Source organism: Epinephelus lanceolatus, chromosome 20, assembly GCF_041903045.1.
Source record: "Epinephelus lanceolatus isolate andai-2023 chromosome 20, ASM4190304v1, whole genome shotgun sequence".
NCBI classification, from domain to species: domain Eukaryota; kingdom Metazoa; phylum Chordata; class Actinopteri; order Perciformes; family Serranidae; genus Epinephelus; species Epinephelus lanceolatus.
This window is the reverse complement of record NC_135753.1, coordinates 30,309,556-30,321,133: the sequence shown is the minus strand read 5'-3', so window position 1 is coordinate 30,321,133 and position 11,578 is coordinate 30,309,556. Positions and strand designations below refer to the sequence as shown.

The 11,578-nt window shown below is 43.3% G+C and overlaps 1 protein-coding gene across 1 annotated transcript in view; it reads right to left on the bottom strand.

The window, feature by feature from the left end:
• LOC144458910 (leukocyte elastase inhibitor A-like) overlaps nucleotides 1-11,578 on the bottom strand; it is a 256,223-nt gene that overhangs the window by 175,797 nt on the left and 68,848 nt on the right.

The following is an 11,578-nucleotide window of genomic DNA, read 5'->3' as shown; positions in this document are numbered from 1 at the left end:
TCTCCCAACATGGCTTCCCTGGCACCTCTGTATAGCAGCTGTTTTGTCTTCTCCTCCCTAGCGCACCATTTGCTGCTCCTCCTGCATCCTTGCGCCTCACTGATTAAAACAAAGGGTTTATACAAAAAGGTAAAAGCTCACAGATGCAGGTATTTACACTAATCAGGTCACTTCTGCTGGCCTGGAGTAAAAACACATTAAAAAGTAGCAGATGCCATTTCACAATAAAAGCATGCAAATAAAACTGAACACTGGAGTAAAATAATTTAAAACAATATGTAAAACAACTAAATAGAAGATAACCGCTGCAAAAAAATATGAAAAGCACAACATGCATGAAATCTAAATATAATAATAATAATAAATTTTATTTGTAACGCACTTTATATTTAACGAAAAATCTCAAAGTGCTACAACAGCAAGAAAAGAAAAAATAAGTTAAAACAAGAGTTAAAAGCAGTTATCAAAGTAACACGAGCAAAAATTACAGATTAAAAGATTTTTTAAAAAGGTACGTTTTAAGGCCCTTTTTAAAACAATCAATTGACTGTGGAACCCTCAGGTGTTCTGGGAGGGTGTTCCACAGTCAAGGAGCAGAGGAGCAGAAGGCTCGATCTCCCAGTGTGCGGCTCTTAGTCCTTAAACCATGGGGTTTATTTGAGCACTCCAGAAACTCCGGTAACACTCCAGGGGGTAAAAGACTCCGTCCCAAACTCTGACTCTTCTAGCGCAACACACACACTTCATAACTTTACACACATACTCGTTTACCATTCCAAGTGGGGACCCCCCTCCCCTCTCTGCTCCACCAATCTCCAGCCCGCACACTGACTGACAGCGTAGCCGGTAAACAGAGCTCAGCTGTTTATTTAGCCTAGCAATATCTCTGGACTATAGTAGCTGCAATGGACGACTTTGAACGCGATTTTGAAGAGTTTCTCGTAGCGGTCACAGACCCAGAGCCATACCTGTTTGAGCCGGAGCATACAGATGAGGAACTCCATGTGTTTGATGCTGAGCGGGCGAGAAGAGAGGCTGAATGCACAGAATGGGATTCGGTGCTACTGCTGTCATCGTTGGGGAGATATATCACTTGGGGGGAGAAGTCTGTGGCTGTTGGTGGAGCGGAGTGAGCGTGCTGAGGTCTGGGGGGTGAGGAGTTCTTTGAGGTACTGGGGGGCATTGCCATGGATGCACTGGAATGTGAGGAGGGAGACTTTGTAGTCGATCCGAGCGGAGATGGGTAGCCAGTGTAGTGAGTGAAGAATGGGTGTGATGTGCTCATATTTACGTACTCTCAGCAGGATTCTAGCGGCGCTGTTTTGAATGTGTTGTAATTTCTGTATGCTCTTGCCGGGAATCCCGCTGAGAAGTGCGTTACAGTAGTCGAGTCTGGAGGAAATATAATGATAATATATTAAAGTATAATATAATAAACAATAAAAACATCACTTCTGGCATGTTACAATGCCAAGTAAGGTCCTATAGTTGTAGCCTTAGTTGCCAGTTACTTTTTCTTACTCTCATTTTGCTGTTAAAAATCACTAATTTGTCTCTTTCTACCATAGATTTTAATCTTTACACTTGTTGAACTGATATCTGGCAGAGCAATGGAATCCTATCTATATACTGCCCTCTAGTGGTGACACTGTGTTACTACACCTCTGTGCTTGTGTCATCATTGTTAAAGTCAATGAAGTTAAAGTTAAATAGGGACACTTCCGGTAAGTATTTTCAAAATAAAAATAATAGCATCAGATGTTGCGGATTATGGCCACTGGAGGGCAGTATTTACATGTGCTTGTATTACATCGGATAATTAAACGCTTTGTGTAACCATAAGCTCTACCAAGCTTCAAGGCAAGCATAATAGTATATAAAAACTATTAAAGGGCCAGTGTGTAAAATGGGTTGAAAACACTGACATCAGTGGTCAAATTCTAGATTGCAGGGCTCACTCGCTCACCCCTCCCGTCAGGTAAATGAGGGTGGCCTCGTAGGGACAAAAAGCCTTGCGCACGAGTTTTTCAGGAGTAGGTGTATCTAGCGATGAGTTGAATATTTATTTAGAAATCTAAACCATGTTACGATATTGTAATGAATCACTCACGAGCAGGAGACCAGAGGAGCATTCGGGAAAAAGGCCAGTTTATTTGAGCACTCCAGAAACTCTGGTAACACTCCAGGGGGTAAAAGACTCCGTCCCAAACTCTGACTCTTCTAGCGCAACACACACACTTCATAACTTTACACACATACTTGTTTACCATTCCGAGTGGGGACCCCCTCCCCTCTCTGCTCCACCAATCTCCAGCCCGCACACTGACTGACAGCGAAGCCTGTAAACAGAGCTCAGCTGTTTATTTAGCCTAGCAATATCTCCGGACTATAGTAGCTGCAATGGACGACTTTGAACGCGATTTTGAAGAGTTTCTTGTAGCGGACACAGACCCAGAGCCATACCTGTTTGAGCCGGAGCATACAGATGAGGAACTCCATGTGTTTGATGCTGAGCGGGCAGAGAAGAGAGGCTGAATGCACAGAATGGGATTCGGTGCTACTGCTACCATCGTTGGGGAGATATATCATCAGGAGGAAAAGCGCCGCAGAGAGTGCATCACAAGGAGTGAAGTTGCGTCTTCTTTTCCTTGCAGATGACGGTTTGGTTTCATTCTCTCCTGTTGCGTGGTAAGTGTGGTCCATTCGCAAACTTTATGACTAAAAAACTTTTCACTACTCTCTATCGACGAACTACTAAAACTCTCTGCTGTTTCCTTCTCCTTCTTCCTTCCTTCCGCTGTCTTCGTTGGTTCATTTATACACGCGAAACGCATTCTCTGGCTGGCTGGATTGTCCACTCGGTCTGCCTTACATACATGGCGGCGCAAGATGGCGACCTCTCTAAAGCAAGGCCCTTGCTATATATATACAGTACAGGCCAAAAGTTTGGACACACCTTCTCATTCAATGCGTTTTCTTTATTTTCATGACTATTTACATTGTAGATTCTCACTGAAGGCATCAAAACTATGAATGAACACATGTGGAGTTATGTACTTAACAAAAAAAGGTGAAATAACTGAAAACATGTTTTATATTCTAGTTTCTTCAAAATAACCACCCTTTGCTCTGATTACTGTTTTGCACACTCTTTGCATTCTCTCCATGAGCTTCAAGAGGTAGTCACCTGAAATGGTTTTCCAACAGTCTTGAAGGAGTTCCCAGAGGTGTTTAGCACTTGTTGGCCCCTTTGCCTTCACTCTGCGGTCCAGCTCACCCCAAACCATCTTGATTGGGTTCAGGTCCGGTGACTGTGGAGGCCAGGTCATCTGCCGCAGCACTCCATCACTCTCCTTCTTGGTCAAATAGCCCTTACACAGCCTGGAGGTGTGTTTGGGGTCATTGTCCTGTTGAAAAATAAATGATCGTCCAACTAAACGCAAACCGGATGGGATGACATGTCGCTGCAGGATGCTGTGGTAGCCATGCTGGTTCAGTGTGCCTTCAATTTTGAATAAATCCCCAACAGTGTCACCAGCAAAACACCCCCACACCATCACACCTCCTCCTCCATGCTTTACAGTGGGAACCAGGCATGTGGAATCCATCCGTTCACCTTTTCTGCATCTCACAAAGACACGGCGGTTGGAACCAAAGATCTCAAATTTGGACTCATCAGACCAAAGCACAGATTTCCACTGGTCTAATGTCCATTCCTTGTGTTTCTTGGCCCAAACAAATCTCTTCTGCTTGTTGCCTCTCCTTAGCAGTGGTTTCCTAGCAGCTATTTGACCATGAAGGCCTGATTGGCACAGTCTCCTCTTAACAGTTGTTCTAGAGATGGGTCTGCTGCTAGAACTCTGTGTGGCATTCATCTGGTCTCTGATCTGAGCTGCTGCTAACTTGCGATTTCTGAGGCTGGTGACTCGGATGAACTTATCCTCAGAAGCAGAGGTGACTCTTGGTCTTCCTTTCCTGGGTTGGTCCTCATGTGTGCCAGTTTCGTTGTAGCGCTTGATGGTTTTTGCGACTCCACTTGGGGACACATTTAAAGTTTTTGCAATTTTCCGGACTGACTGACCTTCATTTCTTAAAGTAATGATGGCCACTGGTTTTTCTTTAGTTAGCTGATTGGTTCTTGCCATAATATGAATTTTACCAGTTGTCCAATAGGGCTGTCGGCTGTGTATTAACCTGACTTCAGCACAACACAACTGATGGTCCCAACCCCATTGATAAAGCAAGAAATTCCACTAATTAACCCTGATAAGGCACACCTGTGAAGTGGAAACCATTTCAGGTGACTACCTCTTGAAGCTCATCGAGAGAATGCCAAGAGTGTGCAAAGCAGTAATCAGAGCAAAGGGTGGCTATTTTGAAGAAACCATAATATAAAACATGTTTTCAGTTATTTCACCTTTTTTTGTTAAGTACATAACTCCACATGTGTTCATTCATAGTTTTGATGCCTTCAGTGAGAATCTACAATGTAAATAGTCGTGAAAATAAAGAAAACGCATTGAATGAGAAGGTGTGTCCAAACTTTTGGCCTGTACTGTAGGTAAGAGCTTTCCCAGTGGAAATTTGGATCAGAGCCCTCCTGTCATCTCTAACACCAGTGTGTATGTTCATTCATCTTCTAACCGCTTCATCCTCTTGAGGGTCGCGGGGGGGCTGGAGCCTATCCCAGCTGACATCGGGCAAGAGGCAGGGTACACCCTGGACAGGTCGCCAGACTATCGCAGGGCTGACACATAGAGACAAACAACCATTCACACTCACATTCACACCTACGGACAATTTAGAGTTATCAATTAACCTAGTCCCCAATCTGCATGTCTTTGGACTGTTGGAGGAAGCTGGAGTGTGTAGTGTAATGTACTGATTTACTGAAGACATATACTGTACCTTTTAGCTGACCTTTAAAAGATATGTGTTGAAGCAATATAATCTGTGCAACTGACAAATTACACACTGGTTTAATATTTCATGTATTCTTATGACACACACACACACTTATTGAGCACTTAAGCATTGTGGTGGAGAAGTACCTAGGACTCACTGTGAATCATTTCTAAAAATAGCATGAGGATGGGTTCAGAAAACACTAGTGGAAAATTAGGGGAATTACAGCTTGTCCTGAGAATGACCCTAGAGGGGGAAAGGACTAAAAAGTGCTGAGTCAGCAGAAATATGACACCATTATGGTGGAGAAAAAGTGACTCAGCAGAGGTGGGATATCGTTACGATCAGAGCCAAGTGGGAAGGATTAAGGGAAAGAAATGACTCAGCAGAAATTCTACGATAAAAGAGCGAGCACAAACAAAGAAATTCCAGCCTTGCTCTGGAGCTTGGCTCATTTGGGTTGTGATGTGTTTGTTGCCTGCGAGCACATTAAACTCAGTTGCATCTGATTCTACGTGTCTCCAGTGATTTTTTGACCTCTGAGTATTTGAGTTTTTGATATCTAATGGAAGACAAAGAAAGTCCGTTTGAGAGGAGAAGAGCGAGGTCGCGAGCTAACTGGCCCGGCTCGGGACCTTGACTTTTTTGCTTCTACATTATTTGGCGAGCCAGCCAGGAGGACGAGGAGGTCGGATCCTGAGATCGGGGGGCGCTTGGCTGCACATCAGACGTGCAGGTGGCCACCAGATAAGGTAAGCAGAGCCTTTTTTCTGCCTAAACTGGGTGCGTCTGAGGTGCAGTTGGGAGCCGCCCAGGTCGGCGGTATTTGACAAATTCCTCTCCTAAAGAACCTAAAATGTGATGTAAAAATTACTAACTAATAACACAACATTGGAACATAGCTGATATATTGCTGGAGACAACTGAATCTAGTGCAACACAGTGTGTGTGTGTGTGTGTGTGTGTGTGTGTGTAAGTTAGAGAGATAAACATGGAGAGTGAATGTGGGAGTGAGTGAGTGAGTGAGTGTGTGTATGTGTGTGTGGAATGTGGGGGAGTGAGCTAGAGAAACCAAGCAGGCAAAAGAAAGAGTGAACGTGTGTGTGCTGAATGTATGGTAACAAATGTAGTGAGGAATGTAGTAAGAGTAAAGTATTTAAAGTATTAAGAGTATTTAAAGTATTTAAAGAGACAAAAGTGCACAATAAGAGAAGAAAAGAGTCAGAGATACTCAAAAGCATATCCGTGGTTACCGCTATTGACTTGACAAACGCATCCTTTAAATCTGTAAAGGCAGGGGCGTTGAGCCAACCAATAGGCTGCTCGGGCGGAATGCAAAAATAAGAGAGTCAGAGGTACTCAAAAGCGAATCCGTGGATACCGCTAGCGACTTGCCACGCACACCTTTAAGCCTGTAGGGGCAGGTGTGTGTGAGTCAACCGTTGTGACAGCTTAGACGGAGAGCTTAGGGAATAGAGATTAAGAAAAGGCCTAAAGTAAAAAAGCTTCTGTGGATACCGCTGTTTTGAAGAAAGTGACCTCCCAGCCAAGAAGGAGGGGAGTCACCGTAGACAGAACAGGTCTGACACGGGCAGAACGCTTAAAATGTTGCAACCAAAGAGATAAAGGAAAAGTAAAAAAGACAAAAAACAAGTCAAAACAGTTTACAGATCGATCAAAGTGTAAAAATTGTAAAAACCTAACTGTAAGCTATAAAGTTGCTGTACATACATTGTAGTATATTTAGAAGTAAGTTGTAGTAAACACAGTATAATCTATTTAGAGTGATGCACGAAGCGTTGTATAAAGTGTTGTAAATACAGTAAAGTGTTAAATAAAATGTAACTGTAAAAAGACTGACAAATCATTGGGAGACTGACTAAACAGAGAGCACAAAAGGAGGGGGTGAGGCATGCAGCCAGCATAGAGTGAGGAACACAGCCAACAGAAGTGGGCTTATACAAAAAACAAAGCTTTGTTAAAATTTGATCGTTTGGTTCTGACCTCTATTGGGTTAAAGGTCATTACAAAGAAAAAAGACATTTTGAGGCCTGAATGTTTTATCATAATCTGGTATCTGTGTGTTTGTTTTATGTGATTTGTTTCAAAGTTTTGTTACATGAGGTAGTTATTAACAGTGTCTCAGTGAAACAAAACCAGACAAGGGTAACCTAACGGTGTCAACAAATTGTCTGGGGACTGGAAACCTAACGGTGCCAACAAAAAGTCCACATGTTTCACTGATTGAACCAGTTGCTCGGGTGAGCTCCATACAAACTGGTTGGCTGTTAAGGGGAGAATAAAAAAGAAATATCTGTTATTTTAATTTAATTTTATAGATAAATAAAATAAGTGATAAGTATAGTCTCATAAATGAATAGAATAAGTAATAAAATTATAAATTATAAATGATAAGTAGTTTTAGTTTATATGTATAGTTTTATAATAAATAAAATAAGTAATAAAATAAAGAAAAAAGAAGTTGAGATCAAGCTGTTAAGAGTTGGATGGAAGAGGGTGACAGCAGTAGTAATGAAATTTGGGCCGAAGAATATTGCATGACTGATGGTTCAGTGGACACTAGAGGCATAAAAAACACATTTTGGGTTGGAAAGAAGCTACATAGACAGCGAAGGGGGTGAGCAGATAGAGAGAATCAAACTAAGCTGTTAAATAAATCAAGTACACAGGCCTCGCTGCTGCAACATTGGGAGATCACATTAGGCTGTCTGATAAGGCCTCGCTGCTGCAACATTGGGAGATCAAATTAGGCTGACTTCACTGGTACAACATTGTGGACCAAAGATAACACAAATAGGGAGAGTAATAAGGCAAACACATAAATTTCACCAGTGACAGGTTAAGAGGTGAGGTTATACATAACTCACATCAGAACACCTGAAATAGATGGAAGAGGGAAATGAAGGGGGAGATGAGATTATAACAGAGAGTCATTGCGTCACTGAGGGTCCAGTAGAATTCAGGGGCATAAGAGCGCATTTTTGGCTGGAGAAGAACATACTTTGACAGTAAAGGGGTAGAACATTGGCAAGACGAGCAGGAGATCAAACAAAAACTTTGGCAGGTCACCAAATTTGTTAACTTGAAGAGAGTAAAAGAGTTATTTCCAGGTGTCCCGTGGGAAGTGATTTTGCGCAGACTGTGGGTTCCTTACTCATTAAATCCGCTGCTGCAGAATTTGTGTGATAATCATAAGGACGCGCCGGTAGCTTCACTCCCTCTACACCAGATGAGAATACGAGGTCACGAAGGAGAGACACATAATCCACGACTGTGGATTGTTGTTGTGCCCAGAAAAGTTGATTTGGGAGACATGAACATTTGGCTGTTTAACCAAAGCCCCCCTAGGAGACAGGTCACATAAATTAGAATATAATCTTTGAAAAAGAAATAATAATAATAATAATCATATTAATAATATAACAATAAAAAAAAAAGAAACTACAGTTACAGTAGAGGACATTATTAGCACTGATAAGCACAAAAGAAACAGACGAGCAACAAGAAATTCCAATTCCAAGAGCTGGCACAGTGAAACAAGGCTTCAAGGAAAGATGGAAAAAAGGGTCTGACACCCATAGAGATAGTGATGACATAACATCCAGGTAGGAGAAACTGAATCCAGCGTTGGGTGACTAAATGGCACAAAAGAACATCAGGAAAAACAAAAATAAATAAATAAATCAAAAATCTGGGGGGAAAAAAAAAAAAAATTGTTGGCCTAAGGATGGAACCTTCAACCTGGCATGTTGCGACGAGGTGGATACAGAACTAAATACATTGAGGCAAAAGACACTAAGGTGAGTTATAAAAAAAGAACAATAGGGTTAAGGAAAGGGAGGTATTAGGGTGGTTTAGACAAGCAGGGGGTAGGAAGCGAATGTTGCAAGTAGTCAAGTCAAGTTAAGTCAAGTCAAGTCAACTTTATTTATAAAGCACATAAAAAAACAACTCACATTGACCAAAGTGCTGAACATATAAAAAATAGAAAATGAAAAATACAGAGGAAACACAATAACAAAAAAACCAAAGCCATAGCAGCAACATACATAAATACATAAATCAAGGCACAAATAAGCACAGAGTAGGAGATTAAAATATCATGTCAGAAGAATACAAATTTTTGAGAAGAGATATGTTTTGAGCCTAGATTTAACTGAGCCAAGGGAGTGCAGCAGGCATCCACAGGACCCACGGGCACTAATGGATGTGAGACCCATAGCCCCACCCCTACCAGCATCACCACCACCATACCCACAAGACACATCACCATCAGAGACGGGACAATACCCACTGCGCTCGGTGGGGGAGGCAAGAGCAGCAACAACAATGGAAGGCCAAGTGGAGGGAAGGTTCACAGTGACCTTGGCCAGAGATACGAAGGCCAAGAGCAGATGAAAGAAGACGCTCCCCACACGCAGAACACTGACAATCCAGTGCCACTCATTACCACTCCAGAGGCCCCCGAGGTGGCGGGGTCGAGTTGGACCTAGGGGAGGACCGGCAGGCCGAGGAGGATGGAGAGGGGGACTGAGCTTTCCTCCAAGACCCCAGCCACCGCAACAGCAAACCTATCAGCGAGCCGCACCCTATCAGCAATCAGGCTCCCAGGAAATGAACACAGGATTTCCAGGAGTGAATCCTGCAGCATCTAACCAGCTATGCTGGGGTTGTTACCAGCCCGGCCACCGACACAAAGACTGTTCGGTCAACCCATGGGAAGGTCCAGCAGAAAATTTGCTGAAAACGAGACAGGGTGCCCATGGTAGGGCTGCCCGGAGAAGCCTGAGGGGGAAGTAATGTCACCAGTCATTTCATTACAGCCACACGACGAACCAACTGTACCTGTTGTCACCCACGAACAAGCATATCCTTTTATGGTGGACACAGGGGCTGCCTATTCATGCCTAGGAAAAGAGGGCTCTGAACTCCCCCTCTCTAAGTCATCCATCAAGACCATAGGCTTCTCTTTGAAATCACAAGTCATACCATTGACAGAGCCCGTTCCAATGCTTATCGCAGGAAAAGTCATATTTGCACTCCTACTCTACTCAGCTCATACGCCAGTGAATCTTCTAGGCAGAGATATATTGTGCCCTCTCAAAGCTAAGAACATGTGTGCTCAAGATGGACTATATTTAGATTTCCCTGAGGAACCTCCACAAAGCATGATGCCACAGCTGCCCCGTGAACGCCACAGAGACACAACAGGCGTTGGGCTACTGCCTCCAACTGACACCAGAAGAGCCGCACCTTAAACAGACATGGACTCAGTGGGAACCATGGGTCAGGTTACATTTTGACACAGCACATAGTCCCACTCTGCCACTGCATTGCACACTCATGTATGACACGGACCAGACTCATGTAGATTGTCAAGAATGCAGGGACACAGTGCTCAAAAAAAAAAAACAAACAAAAAAACATGCCTGATCATTAGTGAAGACATGTATTCAGCACCTCAAGGTGTGGCGGCAGCCGTCCGCCTCCCAGAAGAATTAGCAGGATGGTTTCAGGTGCCAAATTCTGCACCACACGTTACACTGATGATAGCAGAAGGTTATGAGTCTCATCATTTGGGTCCAATGGTCGGATGTGCACTGCAGGTGCAAGAGTGGTTACCCAACAAGAACAAATACATCCACATTTCAGATGACAAACAATACATTAGAATCTCAACTAAGACAGGTGATAAAGCAGTCACAGATAAGGTACTTGTAGATGGTACTACTCCCACACAGATGGCAGTCACAGAAGAACACGCACAGTTCCACCACAGCTATGGACAGCACATAAAACAGACGTAGGCTTGATAAAATCAGCGCAACCTATTCACATCACACTAAAACCACATGCTAGCCTACCATACCAGAGGCAGTATCCTCTGTAGCGGCATGCCATTGACGGTATCCAACCCACAATTGAAGGCTTGGTAAAAGCCGGAGTTCTGGTCAAAACTAGAAGTCCCTGCAACACGCCCATTTTTCCAATCAAGAAACCAAATTCCTCAGAAGAGCAGCTAATGCAGTGGTGGAAACAGAGACGCCACATGTGCCAGATTCACACACATTGCTTTCAAACATACCATCCGACACACGATCGATTTGTGTTCAGCCTTTTTCAGTGTACCGCTACACCCAGACTCTCAATATTTGTTTGCATTCACTTATGAAGGTCAGCAATATGACCTAGCTAATTTGAACGTGCCAAGCACTGTATTACAACATGCATATGATTTGCTTGTCTGTAGCTTTTCAAAAGAACAATGTCAAAAAGATTCCATTGCAGTGCTCACAGCATTAGCAAAGGGGGGGACACAAAGGTCCGTAAAAACAAATTGCAGTTCTGCCAGCAGTCTGTAGAGTACTTGGGCAGACAGTCGAGTGGGGATAAAAAGTGCATTGCCCCATCTCAAATAGAGGTAGTAAGTAAGGCACCTCAACCGCAGGCGGTGGGCCAAATGCTGTCTTTTCTCGGCATGACAGGATACAGTCGGCCATGGATTTGTGACTATGCTATAAAAACTGCTCCACTCAGAGCTTTACTAAGAGCAGTAGGACAGACAAACAACACAGCACAATTGACATGGACAGAGGAAGCTGAGGGTGCGTTCCAAATCTAAAAAATAGACATGCAGTCAGCTCCAGCGTTA